Here is a 21,518-nt window from a genome sequence, read left to right as displayed (position 1 = left end):
TCTAAATGAGAAAATAAAAAATAAATACTTAGCATGGTGAAATGGTCAGTAATTATGAGCTGTTGTTGTCATTGAAGGGGCTGAATTCAATTAATCATTGAAGAAATATCTTCTATCTTTTAATTTTAACCTTGTCAGCAACTGTTATTTTTACATAGGTCCAGAGATAAAGTCACTTTTCTTAATTCTCACAATTAAAGTACAATAGACCAAGAATGTGTTTCTCTTATATTTTATAGCCTTTTTTTCCCTGAAGATTTTAAGTCTATATCTAGTTTACTTCCTAGTCATATGAATCCATGAATCCACTCTTTGTCACCCATTCCAAATACTTGTGAATTCACTAATAAGGAGGAAACCAGGTTGAATTACAAAGTACCCGCAGTCCTAGTTCATAAAAAAATTAACAAAAAACAGTGCTGAGAGCCCCTTTATATTCACTGGCTCTGGTATTGTTGTAAATAAGTGCTTGAGATGGAGTACTTTATAGAGAAGAGAGGTTTAATTGCCTCACAGTTTTGGAGGCTGTATAAGAAGCATGATGCTGACATCTGCTCAGCTTCTGGAAAGGCCTCAGGAAACTTACAATCATTGCAGAAGGTGAAGGAGGAGCAGGGAAGTCATGTAGCCAGAGAATGAGCAAGACAGAGGGAAGGAGGTGCCACACACTTTTAAACAACCAGATCTCATGAAAGCTCACCATCACAAGAACAGCACCAAGAGATGCTACTAAACCATTCATGAGAAATCTACTCCTATGATCTATCCAATCACCTCCTCCAGGCCCCACTTTTAATATTGGAAATTATAATCCAACAAAAGATTTGGGTTGGCACACAGATCCAAACCATATCACCTTATCACATATATCTGTAGTCCAGCCAGGAATGAAACTATTACAAATACTGATGTCAGAATCTACTGAAAGTCATTGTACTAAAAAAAAAAAAAACAAATCCTGTAGAAAGAATGCTACTAATGAGATTGGAAAAAGGGGAGATATGGGATTTAGTTACTACTTTTATTCAGGTTATATTATATTTATGGAGTCAAGGAAAAAGTGGTTATTACTGGCACTCATTTTATGGTCCCAGCTGATTTTTAATGCCAAACAGTAAGTGGAGTCTAAAAAAATTAATTATTAAGTTAAAAAACAATACATAAAGTACATATGCCTTCATCCAAAGATAACCAAGCCACAATTTGCAAGTATCAGTGTAGAGTGTAAGGTTTATAAAATAATACATTTTGTATCCAATTCATTCTTACTTAAACTTTCTTGAGGAATTAATCCTCAAAAAAATCAAGGAAAATAGAAAAATAAATGTGAAAAATTTATTTTATCATAAAATTATAAAATTTTCATCTATGGCAAAGATTGAAAATAGGTATGAAACTTTCCAATCCTAGGTCAAAAAAAGGTGATGCACATATTTTCCATCCATTGTCTATTTTCTTACTGCCAAGTCACTCTTGCTATTGAACCCTTGCAGAATTCCAGTTTCAGATCCAGATGACATGAGACTAGACCATCAGACCTTATAAGACCTATTGCTTAATATGTGCCTTGCATATTGCATATGCTTTATTAAGCATTTCAATATATTACCAATTCTCATAATTACCCTAAGAACCAGGAACTATTATCACCACCTTTCTACATTTGACAAAACTGAGGGTTAGTTCACTTAGATGATGTGCCTGAGGGCATAGCTAATTAGTTTGTCGACATTGATTCCAACAGAAAATTGCCACCATCAAAATTCAGGAAGGCTAGAAAGGCCTCAATGATTCAAGGTTTTAAAGGTTTGTTAAATTATTGGAGAAGTGAGGGCACTCTAGTTTTCAACATTATCAAGGCCCAAGTAAGAAATAAGTGAGCATCCTGCATGTTGTCATGAATGGCAAGATCTCCTTTTCTAAGGCAGAATAATATCCTATTGTGTATTTATATATACAGAGACCATAGTTTTTTATCTAGTCATCTTTTGACAGACACTTCAGTTGTTTCCATATTATGGTTATTGTGAATAATGCTGTAGTGAACATGGGAATGCAATATTTTTATAAAGTGGTGATTTAATTTCCTCTGTGTATATATGCAAAAGAGGGATTGCTAGATCATATGGTAGTTCAATTTTTAATTTCTTTAGAAACTTTCATACCATTTTCCTCAATAATTGGACCAGTTTACATTTCCACCAGCAGTGTGTAAGGGTTCTGCTTTCTCCACTGCCTTGCTGATACTGTTAGCTCTTGTCTTCTTGATAATAGCCATACTAACAGAAATTAGGTGATACCTTATTGTGGTTTTGATTTGTATCTTCCTGATGACTAATGAGGAAGCAGCATTTTTATATACCTGTCAACATAAAATGGATGACAGTTATAAAAAAGGAATGTGTGTTCAGGTCCTTTGTGTAGTTTTTACATTAGGTTGTTTGTTCTAAAAATATGCTCTACATCAGAAAATGATTATCACAGAAATGCAAATCAAAACTACAATGAGATATGATCTTACCCCAGTTAAAATGGTTTTTATCCAAATGACAGGCAATAACAAATGCTGATGAGGAGAGGGAGAAAAGAGAACTTTTGTACACTGTTGATAGGAATATAAATTAGTACAACCATGATGGAGAACAGTTTAGAGGTTCCTCAAAAAACTAAAAATAGAGCTACAATTCACTAATCTCACTGTTGAGTATATATCCAAAAGAATGTAAATGAGTGTATTCAAGATATATCTGTACCCTCATGTTTGTTGCAGCACTACTCACAATAGCCAATATTTGGAAGAAACCCAGGTGTCCATCATCAGATGAATGTAAAAAGAAAATGTGGTACATGTACACAATGGAGTACTATGCAGCCATAAAAAATAATAAGGTACCATCATTTGCAACAACATGGATGGACCTTGAGGTCGTTATGTTAAGTGAAAAAAGCCAGTCACAGAAAGTCGACATTGCACCTTCTCATTTACTTGCGGGAGCTTAAAAATAAAACAATTAAACTCTTGGAAATAGAGAGCAGAAGGATGGTTACGAGAGTCTGCGAAGGATAGTGGCGGGGATGGGGGGATGTGGAGATGGTTAATGCGTACAAAAAATAATTAAAAAGAATGAATAGGACCTAGTATTTGCTAGCACAACAGTTTTACTGTAGTCAAAAACAATTTAATTGTACATTTAAATATAACTAAAATAGTATAATTGGATTGTTTGTAACAAAACAGATAAATGCTTTAGGGGACAGAACTCTGTTTACTCTGATGTGATTATCATGCATTGCATGCCTGATATCAAAATATCTCCTGTAACCCATAGATATATACACCTACTATGTAGCCATAAAAAATAAGAATAAAAGAAAATTTTTTTTTAAATCAAGTTATTTGGGGTTTTGTGTTTGTTTTCTATTGAGTTGTGTGAGTTCCTTATGTATTTTGGAAATCAACCCTTTATCAGATATATGGTTTGCAAATATTTTCTCCCATACCACAGGCTGACATTTCATTTTGTTTCCTTTGACGTACAGAGCGTTTCAGTTTGATATAATTTCATTTGTAATTTATCTTGTATTGCTTGTGCTTTGGTCATCCTATCTAAAAAACATTGCTAGGTCCAATATCAATAAGATTTTTTTTTTCCTTTTTGTTATAAGGTTTTATGGTTTCAGGACTCACATTTAGGTCTTTAATCAATTTGTGTTGATTATTTGAGTTGCTTGTATATAATGCAAGAAAAGGACCTAATTTCATTCTTTTGCTTGTGGAAATCCAGTTTTTCCAAGACTATTTATTTGAGAGCCTATCATTTCTCTATCATGCCCTCTGTGCATCCTTATTGAAAATTAGTTGACCAGTTGACTTCACATACTTTTGTGCTCTATCTTAAAAATGAGAGCTAAGATTTACTTTATTCTGAAATGTAACAGTAGAACCAATAAATGAAACCAAGAAGCAGATTTCCCAGTGTCAGAAAAAATTTACAACTGGAAGGAAAATAGAATGGAGCTTTTACTATTTCACAAAGTTCATGTCACCCTTAAACACAAAATTTTTAGGGTTTCATATTTTATTATTCAAATGAGCTAATAATCATTTTATCTACTTTGTGAAAAAATAGATCATTTACTAACAGAATGTGCTCAGTTAATGTTAAATATTTATTAAAATGTAAAAATGTTCCTAAGAGATTCTCTGGTACAAGAGCAAAACATTTCTGTTTAAACTTCAACACTGTTCCTCCAAGTTAATTAATTTACTTGCCAAATACATATATATCAAATATTATATACTTAAATATTTATATATGTATAAAACATTATATAGTATATGATAAAGTGTTATATATCATATTCTATATAAATATATACCACATAATAAATCTCTTCTGCTAAATGATAGAGCATACAATCTATCCATTCCCAGAAGAATTTTGTTGAAAAGTTATAATTTATGTTTAATATTTTGCTGATTTCTACTTTCTGAATCACATAATCAAGAGATGTCTTTTTTTTTTTTTTTTTTTTTTTTCTAGACGGAGCATCACACTTTTCACCCAGGCTAGAGTGCAGTGGCACATTCTCAGGTACCTGCAACCTCCACTTCCAGGGTTCAAGCAATTCTCCTACCTCAGCCTCTAAGTAGCTGGGATTACAAACATGCACCACCACGCTCGGCTAATTTTTTACATTTTTAGTAGAGATGGGGATTCAGCATGTTGGCCAGGCTGGTCTCGAATTCCTGACCTCAAGTGTTCTACCCGCCTTGGCCTCCCAAAATGCTGGGATTACAGGTGTGAGCCACCGCACCCAGCCAAGAGATGTCTTTAAATGATGTTCTTTCATAAGAATCTTCAAATGCAATTGTGAGGCTTAGAACACCAAGAATTTCTCTGACCTGAAGATAGCAAAGCTATACAAAACAACAAACCATTATCATAAGTAAAGAAGATCACCAAAATTCTTTAAAAGATAGGGTGAAAAATGGTCAGAAAATTTTCAGGAAACTACTTTCCCTGTCACTGGGATAAATGTTACTCATTTTACTGTCTTTAGAAATAAATTTCAAGTTTTTTCTGAAAACTTTTAAAAGACATTTTAAAAAACCAAATTCTTGAGTATAGAGTCTATCTTCAAGCACAGTTGAGTATCTAAAGCACATCTGAGTAGCTTTCATTTAAAATATTCTAGATATAGTTTCATTGTTTTCAGCTGATCCTTGATCTTGTCGTATTCAAGTTAACCTAAGTTTGAAAAAAATTGGAAGAAATAATTGAAAGAAAAGGCAAGTAAAAATCAACCATTATGGAAAACAGTATGGCGATTCCTCAAGGATCTAGAACTAGATGTACCATATGACCCAGCCATCCCATTACTGGGGATATACCCAAAGGATTATAAATCATGCTGCTATAAAGACACATGCACACGTATGTTTATTGCGGCACTATTCACAATAGCAAAGACTTGGAATCAATCCAAATGTCCATCAGTGACAGACTGGATTAAGAAAATGTGGCACATATACACCATGGAATACTATGCAGCTATAAAAAAGGATGAGTTTGTGTCCTTTGTAGGGACATGGATGCAGCTGGAAACCATCATTCTTGGCAAACTATCACAAGAACAGAAAACCAAACACCGCATGTTCTCACTCATAGGTGGGAACTGAACAATGAGATCACTTGGACTCGGGAAGGGGAACATCACACACCGGGGCCTATCATGGGGAGGGGGGAGGGGGGAGGGATTGCATTGGGAGTTATACCTGATGTAAATGATGAGTTGATGGGTGCTGATGAGTTGATGGGTGCAGCACAGCAACATGGCACAAGTATACATATGTAACAAACCTGCACATTATGCACATGTACCCTAGAACTTAAAGTATAATAATAATAAAAAATTAATTAAAAAAAAAAAAGAAAAAGAAAATGGTGACACATCAAAGGCCTCCAGTCAGGGTTACAAAGCAAGTTTCTAACGATAATTCTAAAAGATATTTGAAGATTGCAGACTTATCACAAAGTAATTTCTTATTTTATCCTGTATATGCCCTATAATAATCTCTTGATGCAATGGTGGGGTTGGGGGAGGGAATAAACAGATGCAAGAGGACTATCTTAACTCATACTTTTTATACAGATATGAAATATTTTGGATAATGTATCTGTCATAAAACACACTCAAATACCTAAGAGTTAATACTAAAATGAGAATTTATCACTCTACTTCAACTGCCATAAAACCATTGGTTAAATATTCTATTCTAATATTCTATTTCAATTCAACTCTTATATTCTTAGAGAATAATACTTCCAGATTTGTATTCAAGTTGATATTAACATTTGAAACTGTATTGATAATAAAAAGACAGTATTAAAAGTTATTGTATACCTGGTACTTTTCCAAGCAGTGCATCTGTCATAAATTTAGTATTCTCCTTGTTGACTATGATATCCAAAAATTCATATTGTAAAATATGGTTTTAGTTTACTAAGTGAAAACATTTACAGGAGTGTCTGCTAAGTTCTTTATAACTAAAACCAGATCGTAAAAAAAAAAAAAAAAAAAAAAAAAAAAATCTGTAATGATTTAACTTATCCAGACTAGATTGTTCATCATTACAGCACCAAGTTTTAAGACATAGGATTATCTGGTGACTAATACTACTTCAGAAAATAATTTGTCAAACTCTACTTCAACTAAACATTTCTGAAGGTGTTTTTTCAAGAGTTTCTGTTTAATGCAAACTGGTTAATTAATCGACAGTAATTAAATGTTTATCCTGAATATACTGTCTATAGTTTGCTAATGGTGTCATTAATAGTATATAAAATACAGTTGCTGACGCAGTGTATACACTTCCACTTGAATTGTCTAGAAGGATTGTCTCTATTTTGGTTTTCATCCTGAAACGTAACCCCTTTTTATCACCTTTGTTTTATGTGTCTGTATTAAGGTGTCTATTTTTGCATACCATGCTAGTCTAATGTATTTTGGTGATTTCATGAATCCTTTGATATTATTAACTAAGTATATACAATGTTTTAGTGCAAAGGCCTTGAGGCTGGAGAATGTTTGAATATTTTTAGCAAAAGCAAAAGTAGAGGAAGTCAAAGTGAAATAAGTGAGGAGACGATTACTAGGAGATAAAATTTGAGAATTATGAGGATCATATTTTCTAGAGCCTGAAAGATCTTCACGTTGACTTAATCTTTTACTCTGCATCTTTATTAGAGAAAGCCACTGGGGTATTTGGAAGAATGGTGCGATCTGACCTGAATTATGTTTTTAATGGATGATTCTGGCTTCTGGGTTGTCGAGAATAAACTTTAGCAAGGCAAACACTGAAGCATTGAGACTTGTTGGGAAGCTACTGAAGTGTTCTAATTGAGAGTTATTGTACATTTGACTATCATAGAAGTTGGAAGTAGTGTGAAATGATGCAATTTTGAATACATTTACAGATAGAACTTATCTTTGAGGTCTGTACTGTGGGTCGAAGCAATGGATTACGTTGCTATGGGTTTGAATATTCGTATCACTTCCATAATTCAGATTGAGACTTAATTCCCGCTGTGGTTGTATTAAGAGTTGGGGCCTTTTGGGAAGTGATTAAGTCATGAGGACTTCATTCTCATGAATGGATTAGTGCCTTATAAAAGGACTAGAGGAACTACCATTTGACCTCAGCTTTGCCCCTTCATCCCTTCACCTAGAAGGGATGTGGACACCTAGACAGCACCCATCGACGGGAAATAGGCTTTCACCAGACACTGAAGAGAACCTGCTGGCATGTTGAGCTTGGGCTTCCCAGCCTCTAGAACTATAAGAGATAAATTTTCATTATTAATAAATTATCATATCTCTGGTATTGTGTTGTATTAGCACAAACATACTAAGAAACATGAATAACTCAAGGTGTTTGACCTGAGTGACTAAAGGATGAACCATTATATGATATGAAGAAGACTGAGAAAGAGACACATTTTGGGGAGTGAAGGAAGAGAGGTAGATCACAGTTTCAGCTTTGGAAGTGGAAAGGTTGGAATTCTTATTAGAGGGACACGTGAAGATGACTAATAGGAGGCAAAGTATATGAGGTTGAAACTTGGAGAGAGGTCATGGTTGGGGACATAAATGTGGTAATATCCATTAGATAGTATTTAAAACAGTGAGACTGGAGAAAATTACAATGAGATTAAAAATAAATGTAAAAGAATTTCAAAAATGAATCTCTGGTACATACTGAAATTAGAAGGTCAGAAGATGAGAAGGAACCAAAAAAGGAGACAAACATCAATTCATGAGGTAGCAGCAAAATCAGGAGATTGTCATATCCTGGTTTTTCTGACTTTAAAAGTTAGAGAGTAATCTCTAATGTCAAATGCTACTAGTGGCAAAATTAGATTAAGACTGATTACTGACCATCAGATTCTGAATTCAAGATGTTGATGACCACTAAAACAACAGTTTTGGTAGATTATTGAAGCAAAAACTGATTGAAACAGTTTGGAGGGAGATAGGAGAGAATTTGAGAACAATAAGAGCAGATTATCAGAACAGAGAAGTAGAACAGTGGTTACAGAAGGAAACATCAATAGGTTTTTGGTGTATTTGATTTTATTTTGGTTTGTTTTGTTTTTCTTAAGATGAACCAAATAACACTGTCTTTTTTTAAAAATTGTACTTCAAGTTCCGGAATACATGTGCAGAATGTGCAGGTTTGTTACATAGGTATCCATGAGCCATGGCGGTTTGCTGCAGCCATCAACCCATCATCTAGTTTTTAACGTGCATTAGGTATTTGTCCTAATGCTCTCCCTCCCCTCGTCCCTGACCCCCTGACAGGCCCTGGTGTGTGATGTTCCCCTCGCTGTGTCCATGTGTTCTCATTGTTCAACTCTCACTTATGAGTGAGGACATGCAATGTTTGGTTTTCTGTTCCTGTGTTAGTTTGCTGAGAATGATGGTTTCCAGCTTCATCCGTGTCCCTGCAAAGGACATGATCTCATTCTTTTTTATGGCTGCATAGTATTCCATGGTGTATATGTGCCATATTTTCTTTATCCAATCTATCATTGATGGGCATTTGGGTTGGTTCCAAGTCTTTGCTATTGTGAATAGTGCTGCAATAAACATACCTGTGCATGTGTCTTTTTAGTAGAATGATTTATAATCCTTTGGGTATCTAACCAGTAATGGGATTGCTGCATGAAATGGAATTTCTGGTTTTAGATCCTTGAGGAATGGCTACACTGTCTTCCACAATGGTTGAACTAATTTGCATTCCCACCAACAGCAATAAAGCATTCCTATTCCTCCAGAATCTACAAGGAACTTAAATAAATTTATGAGAAAAACAAACAACCCCATCAAAAAGTGGGTGAAGGATATGAACAGACACTTCTCAGAGGAAGATATTTATGTGGCCAACAAACATGAAAAAAAGCTCATCATCACAAGTCATTAGAGAAATGCAAGTCAAAACCACAAATAACAATGTCTTTCATTGATAGAAGCAATCCATTAGTGAAAAAAAATTAATGATGAAGGAAAAAAAGTGTTTAATTTTCTAAAGCAATATTATTAAGCAGGCAGGAAAGAATGACATCTAGGAAGAAAGTGGCCTTAAATAGGAGCATAAAAAGTTTTACACAGCAAGAAAGAAGTCAGGTTAAATGGTCATAAATGTTGTTCAGTGGGTTGATTGTGGTGAAAAAGGAATGATTACTTAAAGAAAAAAATGATTATCATGTTTTCCAGTAAAATAGGAAACAAGTACATCAACTAAATAGAGAATAGTGCAGCAATGCTGGAATTTTGAGGAAAATTAGAAGTTTGAAAAGTCATCAGAGGCCCAAAAGCGTTAATCAATTAGGTACTATAGTATGATTTCTAGTTAAATTTAAGGGCCTATAAGAGCTTTGTAGTCATAAAATTAAAGTGAGATAAGCTTCATCATTCTCCTCTTCCTTTCTCCTTCCTTCTTCCTCCTTCTCCTCTTCCTTCTCCTTTTTGTTCTTGTAAGTTCATTGGAACACCTGTAGGCATGAAGTAACTTTAAAATTGGACATAACCTGTGTGAAGGTTTGGCCAAATGAGACAGAAAGAGAAGGTCAAGAAATTTGTAATGTATGCAATGAAGTAATTGAAATAATTGAACTTAGCATTTACACTAGTAGGAAAGAGAAAAATGGAAGGAGAAATGTGAAAGATTGTGAAAAGTTAAGATTAATCAATTGAGGTTAAATCAAAGTCAAAATATTATTGATATCAAGGTCCTAGTACTAGACATGCAGAATTAGGTTCAAAGTGTGCATTGATTGAAATTGAGATAATAACAATTTGCATTTGCTGCAAATGACAAGGTCACTGCTGTGCCCATGATATTAAAGATGATGAGTGTAATGGAGGTAAAATTTAACTACTACCCTCTTAGGGTTTTTTGGAACCAATAATTAAATTGACATAGGACAGATCAATGGAGAAAAGCATACAGATTTATTTAATATAAATTTTATGCGACACAGAACACCACATAAAGAAATGAAGAGCCGAAGATATAATTGAACACACATACTGAATTGGACAAAAGGTAGTAAGTTGTGAAAACGCAAATAAATTATGTGGAGAGGATACGAGATAAAAGTTTCTTTGACAAATTCTTCACAGAACTCTCTCATCTCAACTTCTTATTCTTGATGATAACAATGTTATTTTCCTCCTACTATAAAGAGGAGATTTTTTCACATAGACTTTTCATCTCTGGCTTTTATGAAATAACAATAAGTTCAGAGTGATCTTCTTATAAGTTCTGTTTTCCAAGTATGTTAACTCAAAACAGCTGATATAGCAGAATGGCATATCTTGGGATGGCATACTTTTAACTCACTATAAGCTTATTGTAGAGCATCTTTCATCTCACTAAATTAAATGAAAATCAGCCTTTAAATTGCTGCATCATATCACTGATTTTTGTAAATTAATAAAGGATTTTTTTTTTTTTTTTTTTTGAGACGGAGTCTCGCTCTGTCACCCAGGCTGGAGTGCAGTGGCCGGATCTCAGCTCACTGCAAGCTCCGCCTCCCGGGTTCACGCCATTCTCCTGCCTCAGCCTCCCGAGTAGCTGGGACTACAGGCGCCCGCCACCTCGCCCGGCTAGTTTTTTGTCTTTTTAGTAGAGACGGGGTTTCACCGTGTTAGCCAGGATGGTCTCGATCTCCTGACCTCGTGATCCGCCCGTCTCGGCTTCCCAAAGTGCTGGGATTACAGGCTTGAGCCACCGCGCCCGGCCAAATTAATAAATTTTTTAAGAGAAAATTTAGGTTCATAAAAACTCGAGCAGAATGTAGAGTTCCCACATACTTCCTTTCCAACCCATTCCCCCCATCATGCCACACACAAACACGGCTTTCCCCACTATCAACATCTTGCACTAGAATGTAAATTTGACACTGCCAATGAGCCTGCAATGACACACAATTATCACCCAAAATCCATAGTATGCATTAAGTTCATCCTTGATTGTATATTCTATGGATTTGAGCAAATATGTAATGGCATGTATCCACCACCATAGTATCATACATAATAGAAATCCTAAATCCTAATGCCCTAAAATTCCTTTGTAATCTGCCTATTTTACCCCTCCCTTCCCTGTACCCCATCCCTGAGTAATAGCTACTGATTATTTTACAGTCACCATAGTTTTGGGTTTTCCTACTTAGCAAGATACATGACTGTTAGGATCAGGGATACATGCTGACACTCATAGACCAAATTTCTATAATAATTTTTCTACAAATCACCCTGATCCTAAGGTTCATCTATGTCTTATCATGGGTTCATAGCTTAATTTTTGGTTGTTAAATAACGTTACACTGTGGATATGTACATTTTATTTATATATTTATGCATTGAATTATATCTTTGTGGCTTCCAAATTTTGACAATTATAAATAAAGCTGCTTTTAACATCCCAGTGCAGCATTTGTGTGGATATAAATTCTCAAATTATTTCAGGAAATAACAAGGAGTTTATCACTGAATTACACAACAAGAGTGAATTTAGTTTTGTAAGAATCTGCCAAACTATCTTCCAAAGTGGCTGTACCATTTTGCATCTGCACCAGTGATACAAGAGAGTTTCTGTTGTTCCACATCCTCACCAGCAGTTGATGTTGTCAGTGGTCTAAATTTTAGACATTATAATACATGTGTAGTGGTACTAATTGTTGTTTTAATTTGCAATTCTTTAATGACATGTGATGTTGAACATCTTCACATATGTTTATTTGCCCCTTGCATATCTTCTTTGGTTAGGTGTCTATTTAGATCTTTTGTTCATTTTTTGTTTGTTTGTTTGTTTTTTGAGACAGTCTCACTCTGTCACCCAGGCTGGACTGCAATGGCGCCATCTCAGCTTACTCCCGATTTCTATCTATTCTCCTGCGTCAGCCTCCCGAGTAGCTGGGATTATAGGCGTGCAGCACTGTGCTCAGCTAATTTTTGTACTTTTAGTGGAGACAGGGTTTTACCATGTTGGCCAGGGTGGTCTTGAACTCCTAACCTCAGGTGATCTGCCCACCTCAGTCTCCCAAAGTGCTAGGATTATGGGCATGAGCCGCCGCGCCTGGCCTATTTTGCCCATTTTTAATTTTATTTTTCTCCTTATTGTTGACTTTAAAGACTACTTTGTATATGATACATTAACAATCCTTTATCAGATGTGTCTTTTGCAAATATTTTCCCCAGTTTGTGTCTTGTTTTTTTCGTTATATTAGCAGTTTCTACTACATACTGTAATTTTAATGAAGTCCACTTATCAATTTTATTTCATACTTCATGGTTTTAGTGTTTATACAAAAAGTTGCCACTAAATGTAAAGTCATCTAGATTTTTTCCTGTGTAATTTTCTAGGATTTTTATCATTTTTGCATTTTACATTTAGGGGTATTATCCACCTTGAGTAAATTTTTGTAAAAGTTTTAAAGTCTATGCCTATATTTGTTTTTTTTGCATACAGATGTGCATATAGATATTCTAGATATTAACCATTTGTTAAAAAGACTATCCTTAAATTGCTTTTGCTCATTTGTCAAACATCAGCTAACTATATTTATGTAAGTCTATTTTTGTGATCTCTATTTTATTCCGTTTATTTGTCTATTTTTACACAAATAGCATACTATCTTTATTATAGCTGCTTGCTAAGTCTTGAAGTCAGATAGTGTCAATCCTCCAACTTTGTTCTCCTTCAATATTAAGTTGGTTATACTGGATCTTTTGAATTTCCATATAAACTTTAGAATCAGCTTGTCTGTATCCAGAAAATAATTTTCTTGGGATTTTTATTGAGATTGCATTGAGTCTATAGATTAATTTGAGAATAACTAATTTATGGACAATATTGAGTCTTCCTTTTCATGTACGTAGAATACTTATCCAATTTTTAAAGATATGCTTAGTTTATTTTATCAGATATATTTTTCTTATATAGATATTTCATACATTTTGTTAGATTTAAGCAAGTATTTCTCTTTTGGTGCTAATGTAAATGATATTGTGTTTTTAATTTCAAATTACAATTATTTACTGATGGTACACAAAAAGGCAATTGACTTTTTTATACTATGTATCCTGCAACCTGGCAATTTCTTATTCCAGGAATTTTGTTGTTGTGGTTGTTATTGTTATTGTTAATTCTTTGGGATTTCTACATAGACAATTGTGTCATCTGTGAAAAGACATTTGTATTTTTTTCTCAGTTTGCATAACTTTTATTTCTTTTGCTGGTCTTAAGTTTTCATTAGCTAGGACCTTTAAGTACACTATTGAATAGAAATCATGAGACTAACCAAAGACTCTTAAAATATTACAGTTCAGATTCTGTGTTTCATTATTTATGAGAAAAACTTTTATTTGTATTATAACATCTCTGAAAATCTAGATGAGCTCCATCATTAATGAAAATTTTTAAAAAACATTGTGTCAATTCGAGTGTTTCTTTTTTCTTTTTAATGTTTATAAAATGATTATGTCTTAAAATAAAAGCTAAATTTGTTCTAATTAAATGCAGTAGTGTAAGTGGCAAAAAATAACTGTTACAAGATTAAATATGTTCTTTAGAAAATTGAAGCCTGGCAGAAATTCATATTTTATTTATGCAAATAATATGTTGAATGGCCTTATTATGGGTCTTGAACCACTGTTCCAGTGACTATGCCAATTTTCTTTTGGTTTCTATTGCTTTATTCTGTCTGTGTCTTCAGAGACTACCCTCCATACTTTTTTCCCTTTACTTATTTAAATAATACTGACATTTTTACATTGGAATCCCAATTTCTAAAAGAGGTTTTTTTCCTTTTCCTTGTCATTATTCACCTTTATGTTATACAGCATGTGATAACTTTACAGGTCCTACCACAGAAGGTAGGTGAATTCTGAATACATAGCAGATATTCAGTACCTACAATGATAATATTTGTTTAACAAGGAAAGTGAGAATGCCAAAAGTCATTTTCTTCCCAGTGTATGAATAAATAACTTCTGTTCTTGCCTATGACATGCCTCCTATGTAACAGGACTAAATAACCAACTTGGATGGAAAATTATATTTCACCATAGGGGATAAACTCTTTTGTTTACTATAATTGCAATTGTTTGACACGCAAGAAATTGCGTAAAAAATAGGAGATTAAAGTTTAAAGAACAAGATTGAGAAGCTTCATCATACACACCTAAACACTCATATGTTAGGGAATTGTGGGTGTATATATGGTTTTATTTTAAGACTAGTTATGTGTTTTAGAGGAGAGATATAGGATTTGGAATTTTTAAAAGCTATAGTTTTTAGTTTGTTTTAGTTTAGGTGACTTAATCTTTCAATGCTTCAGATATGCCACAATAAAACAAGTGCAACATATATGTATATTATATGCATATATTATATATATAGTTATATATACATCTATTATATATAATTATATATAATATATATTCTATATTACATGCATCATATATATTATATATTATATATACATCATATATGTATGTATTATATATTATATATACACACCTGCTCAAACCCATAGAATATATATTATATATAGATATATGTGTGTGTGTGTGTGTGTATATATATAATCACTAGTCATTAGAGAAGTGCAGATCAAAACCACAATGAGATACCATCTCACACCAGTTAGAATGACGATCATTAAAAAGTCAGGAAGCAACAGATGCTGGAGAGGACGTGGAGAAATAGGAAAGTTTGACATTGTTGGTGGAAGTGTAAATTAGTTCAGCCATTGTGGAAGACAGTGTGGTGATTCCTCAAGGAACTAGAACCAGAAATAACATTTGACCCAGCAATCCCATTACTGGGTATATACTCAAAGGATTATAAATCCTTCTACTATACAGACACATGCACACATATGTTTATTGCAGCACTATTCACAATAGCAAAGAGTTGGAACCAACCCAAATGCCCACTAATGATAAGACTGGATAAAGAAAATGTGGCACATATACACCATGGAATACTATGCAGCCATGAAAAGGTTGAGTTCATGTCCTTTGCCAGGATATGGATGAAGCTGGAAACCATCATCCTCAGCAAACTAACACAGGAACAGAAAATCAAACACCTAATATTCTCACTCATAAGTGGGAGTTGAACAATGAGAACACATGGACACAGGGAGGGAACATCACACACTGAGGCCTGTTGGGGGATGGGGGTTCTGGGGAGGGATAGCATTAGGGGAAATACCTAATGTAGATGACGGGTTGATAGGTGCAGCAAACCACCATGGCATATCTATACGTATGTAACAAAGCTTACACGTTCTACACATGTAGCCCATAAATTAAAGTAAAATAAAACAAAGAAATAAACAAAAAACAATAAATGCAATAATTTTAATTTAATTTTTTGCAAGTTTTAAAATAAGATAATATATGTAAATGTGGTGCCTAAAATGTAAGATGTAATAGGTGTTCAATGTTATTGATTTTAATCTTTTCTTATCTGGTTAAAATATGAATTTTTTATTCCAAGTTAAGATTAATAACTGAGTTGTTTGTTACTTATCTTGTTATGTTATCCAGGTCCTTTAAATCTTTCTCCTTTCCCTGTTATTTTCTAAATCTTTACAGTTCCACACTTTTTTAAGATTGTTACTAGAGACAGAGACAGAGGTTGAACCTCAGACCAGTTAATATTGCTCTTGCTGAATTTGCTATAAAGGGAATTTGTGAGGCAAATTGGAAATTAGTGCCTTGACTGAGAACCCTAGAATATCTCTCGATTTGAATAATTTATTTAACTCTCAATGTACACAAACAATATACTGTGTACCTCTATTTCAGCATATTTTATGTGTATTTCAACTATATACATATCCTCACATACAGTTTTATAAGACCAGGGACCACGTCACTATTTTTTTTTCGTATACCCAGAGAGATACCAAAAGCTTGAAGCACATAAGATGCTCAAATAGATGTCTGTTTAATAAATGGATGAATGAAGGTATGAATGGATGACTGCAATTATGGGATCATTATAATCGATTATAGTGGATAAGAATTGTCTAGAATTCACCACAAGAAAGTTAATAGATACACAGAATATGGAGTGGGTTATACTTTAAAGAATTCTCAAAAAGAAAATGATATCCTGTTCAAAATTTTTTGGGACTATTAAAACATTTTGATATTCTATTCATATTTAAAGAACACTTGCCAATATTTATACTTACACGCTGATGTCATTGTTTATAAACCAGTTATATGAGGACTTCAAATTGAATCTTTTTATCAATCATGGAATTAGATAGCATATATATTAGGTTCCCATTTTCAGATGAGGGAATTAAATCAGAAAGGTATTAAATAATTTGTGCATGTTCATGCACCTACAGAACTGCACCAGGATATCTGATTTTAGCTTGAGTTTGTCTTTTTGTTTTCATATCAGTAATTACATAGTTAACTCTTTTAGTGGTTAAGTTACTGTACTCTAATCACTTGAAAACACTTCAGTTTGGTCACCATGGCACTGAGAAATTCGGGTTGAATATATGTTTCCAATTAATTTTTAATGAAATAAAAATGTTCTACACAATGAAAAATAACAAAACTAAGTACTTTTCAATGTTAAACGTTTTAGTTTCATTTTTTACACAGTCTTCTCATTTCAAACATTTAATTGATAGTCAATAAATATTTGTTGAACATCTACATGGTCCAGCAGAACAATTACATGCATAGAAATATGCAATTTTAAAAAATTCTAAGAAGTTAACTATGAAGACAAAATATGACTGGTGCATGAAAAATATTTTTGAAAACCTCAGATGATGTATGCTATTATTACCTTTTGGAGGAATCATTGATGCATTAATGTACCAAGAGAATCTTAGACATTAGTAGTGAAAAATATGTCTTAAACAATAATTTGTGAAAGCAGCAAAAAAAAAAAAAAACAAAAAAAAAAACAAAAAACCACATTTAGGAATCAATCATCATTAAATGTAAATATATTAGTCAGGATTCTCTTAGAGGGACAGCACTAATAGGATAGATGTGTGTGCGTGTGTGTGTGTGTGTATGTAAAGGGGAGTTTGTTAATTATTAACTTACACAATCACAAGGTTCCACAATAGGCTGCCTACAAGCTAAAGAGCAAGGAGAGCCAGTCCGAGTCTCAAAGCTGAAGAACTTGGAGTCCTATGTTCCAGGGCAGGAAGCATCCAGCACGGGAGAAAGATGTACGCTGGGAGGCTAGGCCTGCCTTGCTTTTTTACATTTTTCTGCCTGCTTTATATTTGCTGGCAGCTGATAAGATTGTACCCTCCAGATTAAGAGAGGATCTGCCTTCCACAGTCCACTGATTCAAATGTACATCTCTTTTGGTAACACCCACACAGACACACCCAGGATCAATACTTTGTATCCCTCAATCCAATCAAGTTGACACTCAGTATTAACATCACCACTAGTAAACCTTTAATTAATAAGAAATAATGAAAAAGTCCATTTCAGATTAGAAACTTTGACTAAATCAAGTGAATACAAGTAATAGACCCTGACTGTGTTCACAGAGACCAAGAAAGAAATTATTTACCTACTGAAGTCCATTAGTGGGAATACAAAGATCAGCCCTTTAAGCGCATGTTTTTAAGAGTAAGGCAATTATTATTATTATTATTATTATTATTATTATTATTATTATTTAATCTGATGATTCAGTTTCTGATAGTTTTTACTCAAATATGTATATTAAATGAGAGAAATTTGAACTCTAATAATATGCAATAAAGGAAATAAAAAGATACAAGTAACAAAAATGACACATAGGTGGAATTTTAAATAAATATCAAAATTAGTAGAGATTCCAGAATCTTATCCAATGGTGATTAGAAGAGACAAGCATATACAAGGATGGAAAGAAAAATAACAGAAAAAATAGATAGAAGGATTATCATGGCCTCATTCTTTTATTTTATTCTTTTGGCTTATTTCTATATTAAAGAATGCCTTATTCTTTTTTATTAAAAGGAGAATAGAAAATTAAGGACAAAGTTTCTTCTCTTGGAAAGCTCTAGTAAACTGTCTTTAAAGCAACGAGCTTCTGGTGAGCTTTTGTTTGTCTATAGAAAAGCAAATGAAGGTTCCAGCTGGGAACTTGTCACTCATACAGGAATACATGTTTTATTGAAATGTTTGTGGGATTCACTATTCTTAGTGTTGCCAGAGATGGGCACCTCTCTCATTAGGTACAATTAGAATGGTATGATGCAAAGGAATTACAAGGTAGCACGCAACTGCTGCAGAGACACTGACTTTAACAGGAGAGCTGTAAGCAACTTAGTCTTCAACAATGCAATGTTTTCCACAGAGGGAAAAAGTTAAGGCAAGAGGGAAGAGAGAAAGGTCTTGGAGTAAAACACCTAAGACTAAAATTGAGTTCTGTATTCACTATGTGTTTTGTTAAGTTACTTACCCTTCAGCTGTAGTATAGGGATAATAACATCACATTTGACTATTATGAAAAATAATTGGAACAACACATCTAAACCATTGACCAAAATGGCTGGCATACATTAGGACTTCAAGAAGTGGTGTGCATTATTCTGGAAAAGAGTAGATACACAGCAATGACTAGTGATGTTGACTAATTTAGTAAATTGCTTATACATATTTAACATTTCGAAAATGCAAAATTAATTGTAGTGCATTTTTAAGTTGACTTTCTCTTAGCCGTTGAATATTTGTTTAAGGAAAATGTTTGTTTCTTATGTAGCAAGTGAAAAAACTGCATACATCCTGGGATTTAGTCCAGAATGGAGGCTACTTTTTATGTTTCTTTCGTCACTGGGCTGAGCCCTTTACTGCAGTTCATATAGTTTTGAGGCTGGGAGAGGCCCAGTAAGTTGGAATTTAACCTGATGGATGCTGAGCTCTGCCTAAGAATTGGTATTAAAATGTAGGAAATCTAGGGTATTTGAACAAGCAAAGTAGAAGTTACATTTGAGAGGAAATAAATGAAAGTTGATATAGCTGGTGTATTAATAAGTATATTAAATGAGAGAAATTTGAACTCTAATAATATGCAATAAAGTAAATAAAGAGATACAAATAACAAAAATGATACATAGGTGGAATTTTAAATAAATATCAAAATTAGTGGGGATTCCAGAATCTGGAATCTGGCTGGTAAGTAAAGAAGAAGGAAAACTGATTCTGTAGGAGCCTGGTGAATGGGAGCTAGATCATATAAAGACATCATATAAGGACATAGGATTACATATTAAATTAAGGATTTTGTACTATATCTTAGAGTAGGGAGTTAATGGAGGATTTTATGTATAATAATTTCAATAAATAATAAATTTAATAAGACATTGTTACTGTACCATGAATGATGTTTTGAATAAAGCATTAACAGACACAGAGAAACCAGTTTAGAGGGTTTTATATAACTTTGATAAAAAGAGGATGGCTTCAAGACCTAGAATTGCATAAGAGGAGATAGACGGCAACCAGAAAGTAAACTCAAGATAAATGGTAAGACAGTGGCAACAGGTATAAAGAGTGATTTCCAGATTGCCAGCTTTCTAGTTCTATTCAGTGAAAAAATATACCTTTTGTCAGTCATATCTTTTTAAAATGGGTGAACATTTCTCCTGTGTATATCCTAGATGATATTATTTGGGAGTCTGTGCGGGACATATGATTACATGTATTATAAAAGGAGGTAACTCCAAATATTGTATTTCTCATTCTACTTCACACCAGCTAGTGTTCATGACATGTGCAATGATATTGGGAGGAACAATTGCTTAGTTTAACAATTCAAAACTTTGACACATAATGTGAGTCAGATAGGCTAAAAACAATAAACAAAATTGACATATACTCTTTCTTCAGGGAGCATTACACTGGTGTAAACTGCTTCAGCAGATGTCCATCAGCTGCACATAATTAACAGGAAATTAGGAAGTAAAGGTAGTATGAAGCTGATAGATTAGTATCAATGAATTTTTACCTGATTTCTGGCATTTGACTGTGTCTGCAATTGTCCTCTGATGCCATTATTAAGTCAATTAAAATTAATACTATAAACTCTATCAAAAGTATTATGGTACAGTTTTGTTTTCTATTGTTTGTAAGCCCAAAGATGCTCAACATAATTGTTCTATAATATTCCTTGAGTACTCATCTTAGTTGTGAAAATGTAGGACAAGTCTTTTCCCACTTGATATTCACTTTCAATTCATAAGACAAAGATAAATATCTTACCAAATTGAAACAAAAAGTTTTATGATGGAGTCAACACATTTTTCCTTCTCACTCTCTCTTCCTAATGTTAGAAGTTAGGCTAATCTTCCCATTGGCAGGAAAATAGCATGGGATTTTGAATGTTAAGTTTTCATAAAGAAAATGAGGAAATGGGGAAAGTTCATTATCTTTTCCAAGTTACTTTTCTCTGGGGTGAAATGAGAACCCCGGAATTAAGTTTCATCTTTTGTTTGGGTTACGCCATCTCTCACAGGACCTGTAAATACACTTAATGAAAACACAAAACAACTATAGGATATATTATTCCCTTCTTCATCAAGTTTATTCCTCTAAGTAGCATATACTAAATTTTGGAGGTAGGAAGGGGAAAAAGCAAAATGCAAACCCTCTTTGATCTGCCTCTTTAGAAACAGCACCTCCTAACAAATTTATTTTTGAGCATTTTCTATGCATATTGTCAGATGTCCCTGACACAATCCTTCTTTGAAGTCTTACCCTTAAAAAATACCTTTGCAAAGGAAATCATTTTTAAAAATTAACAGTTCTATAAACATTGTGAATAGTCATATTGCTATGGTCTGAATGTCTGTGTCTCCCCCACAAAATGTATATGTTGAAATCCCAACCTCCAAAGCTGATGATATTAAGAAGTGGGTCCTTTAGGAATAGACAAGACCATGAAGGTGGAG

The sequence above is a fragment of the Papio anubis genome, chromosome 11, assembly GCF_008728515.1.
Source record: "Papio anubis isolate 15944 chromosome 11, Panubis1.0, whole genome shotgun sequence".
Classification (NCBI taxonomy): Eukaryota; Metazoa; Chordata; class Mammalia; order Primates; family Cercopithecidae; genus Papio; species Papio anubis.
Note: the sequence above shows the minus strand (reverse complement) of the source record.